The sequence below is a fragment of the Myxine glutinosa genome, chromosome 8 (genome assembly GCF_964187855.1).
Source record: "Myxine glutinosa chromosome 8, kmMyxGlut1.1, whole genome shotgun sequence".
Lineage (NCBI taxonomy): Eukaryota > Metazoa > Chordata > Myxini > Myxiniformes > Myxinidae > Myxine > Myxine glutinosa.
Genome location: NC_136268.1, coordinates 141,514,922 through 141,527,470, shown reverse-complemented (window position 1 = coordinate 141,527,470; position 12,549 = coordinate 141,514,922).

The window sequence follows — 12,549 nt, the reverse complement described above, 5'->3', positions numbered from 1 at the left end:
TGATCCTTAATTCGTACATGCCTTTGTCTGAAAGTTTCCTTCAAAAATCTGACAATATTTTCTTTTGAGATCTCCAAAGGCTGCTCTTCCTCCTGAGGGGGGGGAGCCATGTCAACCATTGCCACTGGTTCCTCATGGCCGATCAGTGTCTCTGTAGTTAGAATTCCCTCCGTGACGCTAGTAACGAGTTCCTCCTGAACCTGTACAGAAACACCTGTTCCATCCCCATCTACCTTAGGTTCTTCATCCTCTTCATCCTCATGCATCATTGCAATGGGGGGGGGAGGAGTCGTTATTAGTAGTACTGAGTATTTTGCATTCCCCATTAGAATTGATATGGTCATCAGTAGGCTGTTCGGTTTCGCAGGTTGATTTACAACCTTCAGGAAAAAGTTCCCCTTCATCCTGAGCAGGTGGTATCATGTCAGCCATAGTCTCACCACCTTGCTGATCTTCATGTGGAGGACTGTCTGAATCGTTTAAACTGCTTCCTGTCTGCACCACCAACACTTTAACACCTTTGTCCTCATTCCTCGCACTTACAAGTGACCGTTTCAAATTTTTCCGAGACGCCGCATCTACAATCTGCTGCTCCTCACAAAACATTCCCTCTACAGGTAGAGGCTTCTCCCTTACATTTGCTGACTCATCGTTTGCACGATGGCCAGCTGTACTGGATGAATCATCGCTTACACGAAGCACATCCGTATGGGTCTCATCAGCACCACTCTTAGCCGTACCTTGATGGTCCGATGTAGATTCCCGCACTGAAGGCGAAACATCTATAGAATCATCCGTAGTGGTCACGGGGGGAGGTGGTCCGGCTGCTGTGGCATACGTTTTCTCCCCATCAGGACAATACTGCCGAGTGTGTCCATGTACACCACACCCGTAACAGATCAACCTCTCCGTTGCCGCAAAAATCCTGTGCTCACGTTTTGACGACTTAAAAACGAGAGAGACATTCAATTGCGTCAAACCATCCTTCAAAACAACATAACAAAACCGTCTAAACGTTTCGATATGCTTAAGCTTCCCGTCTGTGGTGCGAATGGAGGCTTGGATAATTCTCGACACCACAGTACCATACTGACCAAGCTTCTGAAGAATTTCCTCATTAGACAGCGTCGGTAGAACGTTTGATAGTATTACCTTCGAGGCCGGAGTGTTCCATGGCGAAACCGGAACAAACTGGTCATTGCCCAAGGTGAGTCCGTTCTGCACGACGATGCGTGCGAACCGGACACGTGAAACGAAAACAACCACCTTGTGGTGCATTCGGGACGCTGCCCGTATGTTCTCACAACCGATCAATCCTCCGATTGCGAGGAGCGTCTCCTCCAGCGAGACATCTTCCGGTGGGACAAAACACATGCCGTGTTCATCTGTTAACCCCTCATCGGCGTCACGACCGGCATTACTTCGACTATTCTTGCTAGCCATTTGAAGTAACTAAACGAAAAAAATAACCAATAAATGGTACAAAGGTTTATAAAAGCCGAAATAAATGAAAATAAACAACAACAACAATAACTGGGAAATAAATAAATAAATCCCGTTAACCACCTAAAGCGGATAACTCTAACCGCGCTGTCTCTCCCTCTCTCGCTCAGTAGACAAGACGATAGAAAGGGACACTGACACTCGGACAGCAGAAAGGACCAAAAGGTAGGAAGAAAGGAAAAAGCAACACGAGACACAGCACGTACCGCCAGTGACTGAGCAACAGACCTGGCAATCGCACGTGCGTGCTAAGCGAGCGGCAGCTGTGCAAAGTGGGAGGAGACAGAGAGACAGAGAGACAGAGAGACAGAGAGACAGAGAGACAGAGACAGAGAGAGAGAGAGAGAGAGAGAGAGAGAGAGAGAGAGAGAGAGAGAGAGAGAGAGAGAGAGAGACTTTTAGACTTTTTATTACAAAAATATAAAAATACAAGCCAGTCGGTGAAGATACTATTCAATACAGGCACAATAATCAAAAATACAGAAAAGAAAAAGAGATAATGACAGGAAATCAAAACAGTCCAATGAACTCGAAAAGAAAAACAACAACAGAAAAACCGACCACACACTGATTCAATCCCAACAAACCTACAAATATATCAATAATTCATTCTCCTGCACCATGCAGATCCCATCAAAACACCAGATGTTCATAAACTCATCAATACATTTCTTTCTTCCAGAATCACAAAATTCAAGTTTGAGTCTTGCAGATATCAAGGCATTAAAAAAGAACAAGACATCACATTGCCCAATCGGCTTTCCTTTCAGTTTTTCCTTCCTCGATAAATAAATTGCCATTTTCGCCGTGGCCACTAAAAACAAAAACAACATATGTACATGTTCTTTCATATCATTGAAACCAAAAATAAATGATCGCAGAGAAAAAGTGATCTTCATTTTTCCAGCCATGTAGTTCAGCCATTGAAATAAAGGCACAAGCCTTGCACAATCAACGTATGCATGGAACACATCCTCTGTGTAAACACAGAACGGGCAACACGTAGATATGGGCGCGAAATGACTCACTAATTTATTAGATGGAATGATCCAGTGTATCATTCGCCACTGGAGATCACCTGTCCTTTTGCTTACCAGCTTACTGTATACTGATTCCCATGCAGGCTCAGATGGGAGTCCTTCCGGCATTAGCCCTTTCCACCTGGCCTCTCCATTTAACGGTGAGTTCCCAAGCAGAACTGCAGTGCATAACCGATACAGGTCTTTACTACTGCATTTCTGAAAAATGTTTTGTCCCTCACTAATTGGGGGCAAGTCTCCGTGACTAGGCTGTACCAATAAACCAGGAAAATGCCAGTCATTGGATGTCACCAAAACTTCCTGGGTCCATCTTAGTCCAAGTTGGAAGCTTTTCTTTACTATTCCCTTTAGTATTCTTCCGATTATTCTGTTTGACCATATTCCAGTCATATCGGCTATCTCTTGCACCGACTTCCACCCCCAACCAGAATCATGGCGGAGGTCCAACACTTTGATTATGCCCGCTGTAATAAAGTGTTGATAAAAGTCTCGGCTTCTTGGAATTGCAGGAAACAGTAGGTTGTAAAAAAGGGGTTCTTCCACAAACATGCTTGTCGCATAGGTTTCTTGCTGGCGACTAGTCGAAAGGCTTTGCCAGGCATTCAGAAGGCTCTGATAGAATGATGGTAGATGAGATGTGTCGACATGTTGGAGTTGGACTAAGAAAAGTTCAAGGCCATATCCGAGCCCGCTTGCTTTTCGCAGCACGTGATAGGCCAGAAGTCGGCTTGGCAGTCGTTCCTTGTACAGCAACTGCTGTATGGTACACAGCCGAAAAGCCATGATACGACTTTTTATGTCGATCAGTCCCTGGCCACCTTCAGACAAGGGGCTACATATGACATTTGGTAGTAACCAATGGTGACCACTCCAAAAAAAATCCACGAGTAGCCTCTGCACTGCCTTTAGTAGTGCCTCTGGCGGCTGAAGGCAGATAAACCTATGCCACAGGGAAGAAGCCACCAAATTATTCACCACTAGAACCCTGCCTTTGTAGGAAAGGTGGGGCAGAGCTCGTTTCCACAGTCCCAGTCTTTTTTTGACATGCTCAACAATCCCGTCCCAATTTTTGAGGACGTAATGTGGAGATCCCAGGAAAACCCCAAGGTATTTGACTCCGTCTTCCACCCATTTTAACTTTGTTGGTAGATGCACAGGTGGTACCAGCACTCTTCCAGGTGGAATGTTCTTGAGACAGGGAATCCATAAGGCCTTACTCTTGTCCCAGTTACACTTCAAAGAAGAAGCGAGGCAAAAAAGATTTAAACATTCAACAAGTGCTGGGATATCACTCTCCTTCTTAACAACCACACAGACATCATCTGCATAAGCCGATACAACTACTGAAGGACTCCCAGGGGATACAGTCACTCCTGAAATATTTTTCCTAAATAAAATTAGGAGTGATTCCATTACCAAGGAAAATAATAACCCAGAAACCGGGCATCCTTGTCTCACCCCTCTTTGAACCTGTACCGGAGAGCTGAGTTCGTTATTTATTTTAAATAAACTAAATATATTGTTGTACAACAAAGTCACGTAGGCCCTAAAATTGACACCAAAGCCACATGCTTCTAGCACCCGATACAAAAAAACATGATCCACACTGTCAAAAGCCCTTTCCAAATCCAGGAATATTATCCCAAAATCTTTTTCCAAGCAATCACATTCCATTAAGTCTCTAATCAAAAAAATATTATCATAAATAGATCTGTTTGGGATGCAGTAACTCTGATCATGGTGGACTAGATCACCGATTACCGTCTTCAACCGACTGGCCAACACTTTTGACAATATTTTATAGTCCGTACATAATAACGAGACCGGCCGCCAATTCTTTATCTGTCGTAGATCCCCAGTCTTTGGAATCAGCGACACCACTGCTCTTCTGAAGCTTAGTGGGAGTTCTCCAAGCACCAAGGATGATTCCAGGACATTCAATAATTCAGGGCCCAAAAGGTCCCAAAAAGCCAAGAAAAATTCTGCCGGTAGGCCGTCAATCCCAGGAGCTTTCCCCGAGTCCATTTCACTTAGGGCCTGCATTAGCTCAGGCAAAGTAATTGTTGAATCCAGGCCCAGGCACTGAGGCTCAGTTAGGGATGAAAGGTGAGAAGTTAAAAATTCCATGGTTTGCTCACAAACATTTTGTTTTGCATAGACTTTTGAAAAAAACTCTCTAATGCACAACCTTACATCTCCAGGGTTGGCAACCATGTTTCCCCTAAAGTCTTGTACAGAGAAAAGGGTTTTGGGTGACTTATTGACAAAATCCATTTGGAAAAAAGATTTACTCGGGGTGTCTGATACCTTTAAATTGTTTATTCTTAATCTAATTAACAGGCCTGCTGCTTTCTCCTGAATCAGCTCTCTCAGTTGAGCCTTCTTTTCAACCAATAACCTGTGGTCTCTTCTGATATTATCTTTAGCCAGTTTACACTCTAACCGTATAATATCAGCTTCTAAACACGCCATTGTTATATTTTTTATGTCAGTTCCATTTGAAACAAACTGCTGACAAAACACTCTAATCTGAGCTTTTGTATTATCCCACCATAATGCTAAAGAAGAGAAAGAGGGCTTTCTTGAAAGTTGGATGACCCAAAAAGCACGGAAGGCGTCTTTAAACAAAGCATCTTCGAGAAGACTGGTATTGAATTTCCAGTATGCACTTTTGCGTAAGGGTTGAGGGAAAAAGAGGCCCATGGTAACTAAATGATGATCAGAAAACAAAGATGGAAAAGATTTGGAGAGATAACCGCATTCCTGAACTGTGAGTTTATGTACCAACGGTCAAGTCTAGCGAAGGTCATTCTCCCATTGGCACATCATCCCCAAGTATACTCAGATTTGTTGGGGTAATGCAGTCTCCATGCATCTAGCACACCCACTGCCGAAAAATAATTTAACAAATCAGTACTACCTTCGGGATGAGGTTCTGCTGTATTTCGGTCTATACTGGGTTTAAAGGTGCAATTAAAGTCACCCCCCATGCAAATACAATTATTGAGATCTATCGACTGCATGTGTCGAATTAAAGATGAAAAGAAAGCTCTTCGTTCCACACTCTCACTTGGTGCATAAACGTTGAATAGTGTAAACCGAAAATTATTAATGACCAGTTCCAATGAAATAAACCGGCCTTTAATCACCTCCTGGAAGAGGCATGACTCAGGTACCAGGCCTGGTCTGAGTAAAAAGGCTACACCAGCAGAAGAAGAAGACATGTTACTAAAAAAGCATTGTCCTTTAAAGAGGCGACACCAGTCGTACTCCCCATTTTGAATTATATGGGTTTCCTGGAGTAAGAGCACATCAATTTTCTTGCGCTCAAATAAACTTTTCACCTGAACCTGGCGGTTTTGGCTTGCACCTCCGCCATTCATATTTAAGGTTCCAAAGGTGATTTTTTTCATGGATTATCAAAAGGCGTGAGCGGTTGCTGGGAAATCTCGCTCCCTGCTTTTGTAACAGCCTTTCTAAGCCGATGAAACAGCGACCTTGTTAAATGAAATTCATCCGGCCTCCTAATTATGTCCTTTGCAGTCTGGATGAATGAAATTAAATCAGGAAAATGATCTTTTACAATCACATTTCGGTGTCGGTAGGTGTCATTCAGAAAAGAAATAACGAGTTGAGGGGCTATGGATGACTGATCAGATGAAGATTGAGACAACTCAGTCATCTCAACTTCATCCTCTGAATCTGACAAATCAGAAACAGCTCCACCCGGGTCACATATATCAGTCTGCCCAGTCCCCATTTTGATTCCAGCCAAGTCCGAAGATTTGCTGGAATGTTCTATGGTAGAGTCATCCTCACTCTGGTACCCGGGACATTCAGCAGGAGCTGAAATCTCGGCTTCACCCTCCTGCAGGGAGATGTTCACTGGCTCAGTTGACGAACCAGTGTCATGATTTAGATCTTGCAGGGGTAAAGACGAGCTTGGGGCTGAGACATTCCCAATCCGCTCGGTCTCAGCAGGTAGTAAAGGTGGCGGCTCACTAATGGGCTCACCATCATCTTTAGTCTCACCATCTACTTTTTCTCCCAGGTTTTCGGTGCTGCCCGATAATGTTTCAGAATTAATTAATTCATGTTCCTTCTCCCTGGTGTCAACACAGCTTGTGGACACCTGAGAAAGACGCTCCAGGGCGTCTGCACCCACACTGTCTTTATCCAACACTACCTTTTTCAAAGTAATGTTGGAGTTACAAGCACCAGGTGCTCTTCGTTTCTTTGTCACCACAATGGGATTTTCTTCCATCTCCTCACTGCACGTAGCATCTGCCACCACAGGTGGGTTATCTGGGGTTATTTCATTATTTACCGAATCAGCGGTGTTGTCGTTTACACTAAGACGAACAGGAGTATTATCCCTACTCCTCGAGTGCGAGGGAGCGTCGGTAGGAACCGTTCGGGTATTTCGGTTTACGTTGTTTCGTACGTTAGAGACCGGGGTGTTATCTCTTTTACAATCAGCGTCACTATGACCTGCTTCACCACACCTTACACACGATACCTTCGGACAAAACCTTTTCACATGGCCAAAAGCTCCGCACTGAAAACATGTTAATGAGGCCGATGACGCATACATCTGATACTCATGGTTGTTCACCTTTACCTTGAACGTGATGTTTAACCCCGTGTCATCGCCTCGATCCGGAAGCACCATATACACCTGCCGTCTGAAGCTCATCACGTGTTTAACACGTTCATCCTGAGACCGGAGCGGAATCATTGTGATTTTTGACACAGCTGTTCCGTATCGGGACAAAACGGACATCAGCTGGTTGCAGGTTATAAATGGGGGTACGTTAGATATGACGACCCTCATCGACGGAGTGTCCATAGGCGACGCCAAGACAAAGAGACCTGTCTCTGTGGTTAAACCCGCACTTACAACATCGTGAACGAATTTTTCATCGGACACAAATACAACAACTTTTCGATTCATTCTCGACGCTGCTCGTACATTTTCACAACCGATTATTTTCCCCACCGACAAAACAATGTCCTCAGTGGAAGTTCCTTCGGGTGGAACACACACAAATGCATGATTCCTTGTTAAGTTGTCGAACGCCTCTAACCGAGAGCGTGCATTCGCCATCCCAGCGAATTAACACCCCCCCACTTGTCCGAACCGGACAAGTAGGTACCAAAACGAAATAAATCAAACTAGAATAAATAATAAACGTGCAGTATAAGCACAAAAAGGCTTACAAAGCGTCGTCGAAGCCAGTAGGCCGCACCCAAAATGGGTCCGCTCTCAAACCTCTCTCTCTTGAAGACAAAGGTATAGGAAGGATGAAAAACAAAATGCCAAAGTACACAGGATGGAAAGGAGAGGGAGGGGGGGGGCAGGGGAGGGCAGGAGAGGAGGAAAACTCACTACACCACAGAGCAGTTGCTCACAGCCGCCATGACGCCACGCCCAACACACGAACGGCCAGCAGGGGGCGCGAGAGAGAGAGAGAGAGAGAGAGAGAGAGAGAGAGAGAGAGAGAGAGAGAGAGAGAGAGAGAGACTTTTGTGTTCTTTTATTATAAAAGTATAAAAAAACCTTTCACATAGTAGTTGTAAACAGAGCAACCAGTTTAAAGAAACATTTGCATAAGGATCATTACTACACAAAAAGGAGCAAAGGATATTTAAACGAAACCAGCAAGTACAAAAATATTTTACAAACAATTGCGAAAAAAACACAAACAATTTTAAGGACATGCTCACGCAAGAGCTATGAATACATCAAAAAGCAAAATTAAGCATTTCGTTCCTCACAGAACAAATAACATTTTTAACACACCATCTCTCAGAAAATTCTTGTTCTTTTCCGTACTTGCTACAATACAGGTACTCAAGCTGTATCCGAGAACTAATCAGGACTTTCAAGGTCAACAAAATATTACAAAAAGAAAATTCACCACCTTCCACCTTCTTTTTCCTTGTTTTGTAGATTGCCATTTTGCCTTCAGCAACCAAAAAGTTCGCTAAAGCAGTTTCAGACTTATGCACAGCAGAAATAGGATAACCACAAATAAATTCAACAAAAGAAAAAGGAAGCCCCATTTTCAAAATATTGGCATGCAAGAACTTAAACAAAGGAACAAGTCTTCTGCACCCAACATATGCATGATAAATCGTTTCGCGACTTTCACAAAAGGGGCACACTTCAGAAATGTCATTTGAAAATTTGTGCAACAAAATGTTATGAGGAAGAATCCAATGCGCAAGTCTCCATTGCAGGTCGCCCGTACGCTTGGAGATTGGGGGTGCATATAGACTGCGCCACACAGGAGTAATAGGTGAAGGAGCTGACAGGTGCTCTCTCCACTGAACTCCAAAAGGGCCTTTTACAAAATCGGCAAAAATAAAGCGCACACAACATTCATGCAACGCCCCTTTCTCAATGGAGCTAAGGGGTACAAATTTTCCATTAAAATTCAAAAGCAAAACAGGGAAAGCGTATTGGTCAAGCAAACCCACAGGCTCAAACAGGCTCCTGAACTCTACTCCAAGATTATTTGCTGCTCTTGAGATAGCAAAAAAAATCTGGCCAATAATCCTAATGGACCTGAAACCAGAGCTGGCAGAAATTTCGTGAGCAGACTTCCATCTTTCTCTTTGAAAGTCCAACAAATTATGGACAGAGAGAAGATCTGACCCCACAAAGTACTGGACAAAAGTCCTGGAAGAAGGAATGGCTGAGAAAAGGTGGTTGTAGAAGATTGGCTCGTTGAGGAATGTCGAGGTGGTAATGGAACCGGCCTCACGACGCAACGACAAGGCCTGCCAGGCCTTGATCACACTCTGCATGTACAGCGGAAGTGATGAGACATCGATCTTTGGGAGATCAAGCAAAAACAGTTCGCGACCATATCCCAGCCGACCTGCTTGCTTTAGCAAACACAAGGTTAAACTCTCCCAATGCATGGGGCTGTAAAGAAACTTCTTCACAAAAAGGAGGCGGAAAGTCATGAGCCTGCTGTTGACATCAACGAGCCCTTGACCCCCCTCATTACGTGGAAGGCTGAGCACGCCTGGTCGGAGCCAGTGTTTACCACCCCAGAAAAAATCAATTAAATGTTTCTGGATGGTTTTGATGAGCCATTTTGGTGGCTGTAAGACCATAAACCTGTGCCACAGGGTAGAAGTGACCAAGTTATTAATCACCAATGCTCTTCCATGGTGGGATAGATTGCAAAGAAGCCCTTTCCATTTTTGTAGCTTGGAATGCACTTTCTCAATTAATCCATCCCAGTTTTTTTGAATGCGTCGGGAATCACCGAGGTGCACGCCCAAATGGTAAACGCCATCATTCTTCCAGGACAAATTTCCTGGCAGTGGCGGGAAAGCAAAACCTGAAGGTAGTCCAAAGAAGGTGGCACAACTCTTTGACCAGTTCACCTTGGCCGAACAAGCAAGACTATAATTATTGAGAGCTCTGATTAACTCGGATACATCATCTTGAGACTGTATTGCAGTGCAGATGTCGTCTGCATATGCTACAACTTTTATAGGGGGGGCATTAGGGGAAACGGAGAAACCCAAAAGTTTCTCGCGAAACCGAACTAAAAGAGGCTCAATGGCAAGAATATATAGGAGGCCAGACAAGGGACATCCCTGCCTTATACCCCTTGTAACAGAAAAGGGAGAAATCAGTTCATTATTGACTTTCACCAAACTATAAATATTATGATATAATAACTGGATGCATGATATAAAGGTGGGACCAAACCCAAAACCCTTCAGAACAGCAAATAAATATTTGTGATCTACACTATCAAAAGCATGTTCTTGGTCTATAAAGACGAGGCCTGTGCTCTTGCGTAGGCAGTCACACACGTCAGAAATGTCACGAACAGCACCAAGATTGTCATATATTGATCGTCCAGGCACGCAACAAGTTTGATCGGGGTGGACAAGCGAGTGGACGACGGATTTTAAGCGTGAGGCAAGGACTTTGGAGAATATTTTGTAGTCGGTGCACAGTAGGGAGACTGGACGCCAATTCCGAAGTAGCTGAGTGTCCCTTCTTTGGTAGCAAGGACACAACTGCTCGTCTGCAACTTAGGGGGAGCTCCCCAACTTGTAAACTTTCTTGGAGCACTTCCAAAAGCTCAGTTCCAATAATGTCCCAAAAAGCTTCATAGAATTCACGAGGAATGCCATCCAGTCCAGGAGATTTACCAGTTGGTACACCGAAAAGCGCGCACCTCAATTCCCCCAGGGTAATAGTGCTCTCCAGCGAGACTCGCTGCGATTCACACAACTTGGGCAATGGTTCAACAAAGGTATGTGCGACATCTAAATCAACTTCTTTAGCACACAAAAGAGAGGAAAAATAATCACTTACTAACCTTCTAATAGTTTTAGGTTGACTTACAATCCCACCATCTGGTGATTGCAATGATAGCATTTGCTGTTGTGCTTTATTCTTATTCTCCAAGGAGAAGAAATACTTAGAAGGAGAGTCAAGAAGTTTTAAGTTTTTCATTCTTAGCCGAACTAAAGCCCCTTGCGCCCGTTCTTTAACAAGGCGATGAAGCAGCTCCTTCTTGCTTACAAAATCTTTGTATTCTTTTGTGCTGCTACTCAACTTGGTAGGATTTGCTTGCAGTTCTAGAATCTCTTTTTCAAGTTTAGAAATCTTAAAAAGATTATCCCTCGAGTGATAGAGATTATATTGTTTACAAAAAATTTTGATATGGGTTTTTGCAATATCCCACCATTGCCTCCTGCTCTGGAAAGTGTTTTTCCTAGCATGGAGAGACTCCCAAAAATCTCTGAATGCATTACAAAAATGCGGTTCTTCAAGCAGTTCCACATTGAGGGCCCAGTAGGCACTCGTACGAGGGGCGGAGGGAAAAATCAATTTTAGAGAAACCAAATGATGATCCGAAAAACCAGAGGGAAAAATCGCCGTTGACGAAATCAAATTCCGAAACCCATTATCGATATAAAATTTATCTAACCGAGCAAAGGAAACTCTATTATTAGAGGCTTGGCACCATGAAAATTGCTTAACCCCAGGGTGCTGTAATCTCCACCCATCAACCAGGTGATATTTTACTAGTAGAGCCGCCAAATGTTTTGCACTCTCAGGGTGAGGTTCTATACCATTACGGTCCAAAGATGGCTCTAAGGTACAATTGAAATCACCAGCTAGGCAGACAAGACCACCAAAATCAATTTGGGCTAAGCAATTATCAAGAAGGTAAAAAAATTCTTTTCTTTGAGAAGGGTCACTTGGGACATAGGCATTCAACAATGTGATCTTATGGCCTCCATAAGAAAAAACAACAAAGGCCAAATGACCTCGCCTGACTTCATGAAATGCTATTTGGCTGGATGAGATTCCTGGTCGAAACCAGAAAGCGACTCCAGCTCTAGGACAATCAAATGAACTGAAAAACCAAGAACCTCTTATTGTATTCTGCCATTCGGCTGAACAGGTATCCCCACAACGTACATCTTGCAGAAAGGCGATGTCTACATGCCTTTGCTCCAATAATACCCGTAAATGTGTCTTCCGTATAGGGGCACGGCCCCCGTTTATGTTTATACTCGCAATAGATAAAACCATAACGAGTTTTAAGACTTTATCAAGTGGCAGATCATCGAAGTTCTTTCCTTGCTAGGGAAACAAATTTTTTCAGTCTGTATACCTGAGACTCGTTAGCACCATAGGCTGTCGGATCGCTTATGATGCGAGATGCAGTGACTTGGAACTTGTCCAATTGTGGGAAAAATTCAACAAGTTTTACCTTTTTCCGAAAAGTATTATGGAGGAATTTAATTACTTCGGTAGGAGAGGGGGCATCTAAGTCCTCGCAGTCCTGTGAATCCCCAGCTGCACCCCCTATCTCATTAGGATCCAAACTCGAACACGTGTCGTCCGAATCGCACGACTCCTGCTCGATAACGCGGTCCTTTACCTGTACAGGTGCCTCGGACACTGGCATTGGCTTAACGAAAATCAATTCGTCAGGTAATGGATCATTCTCCG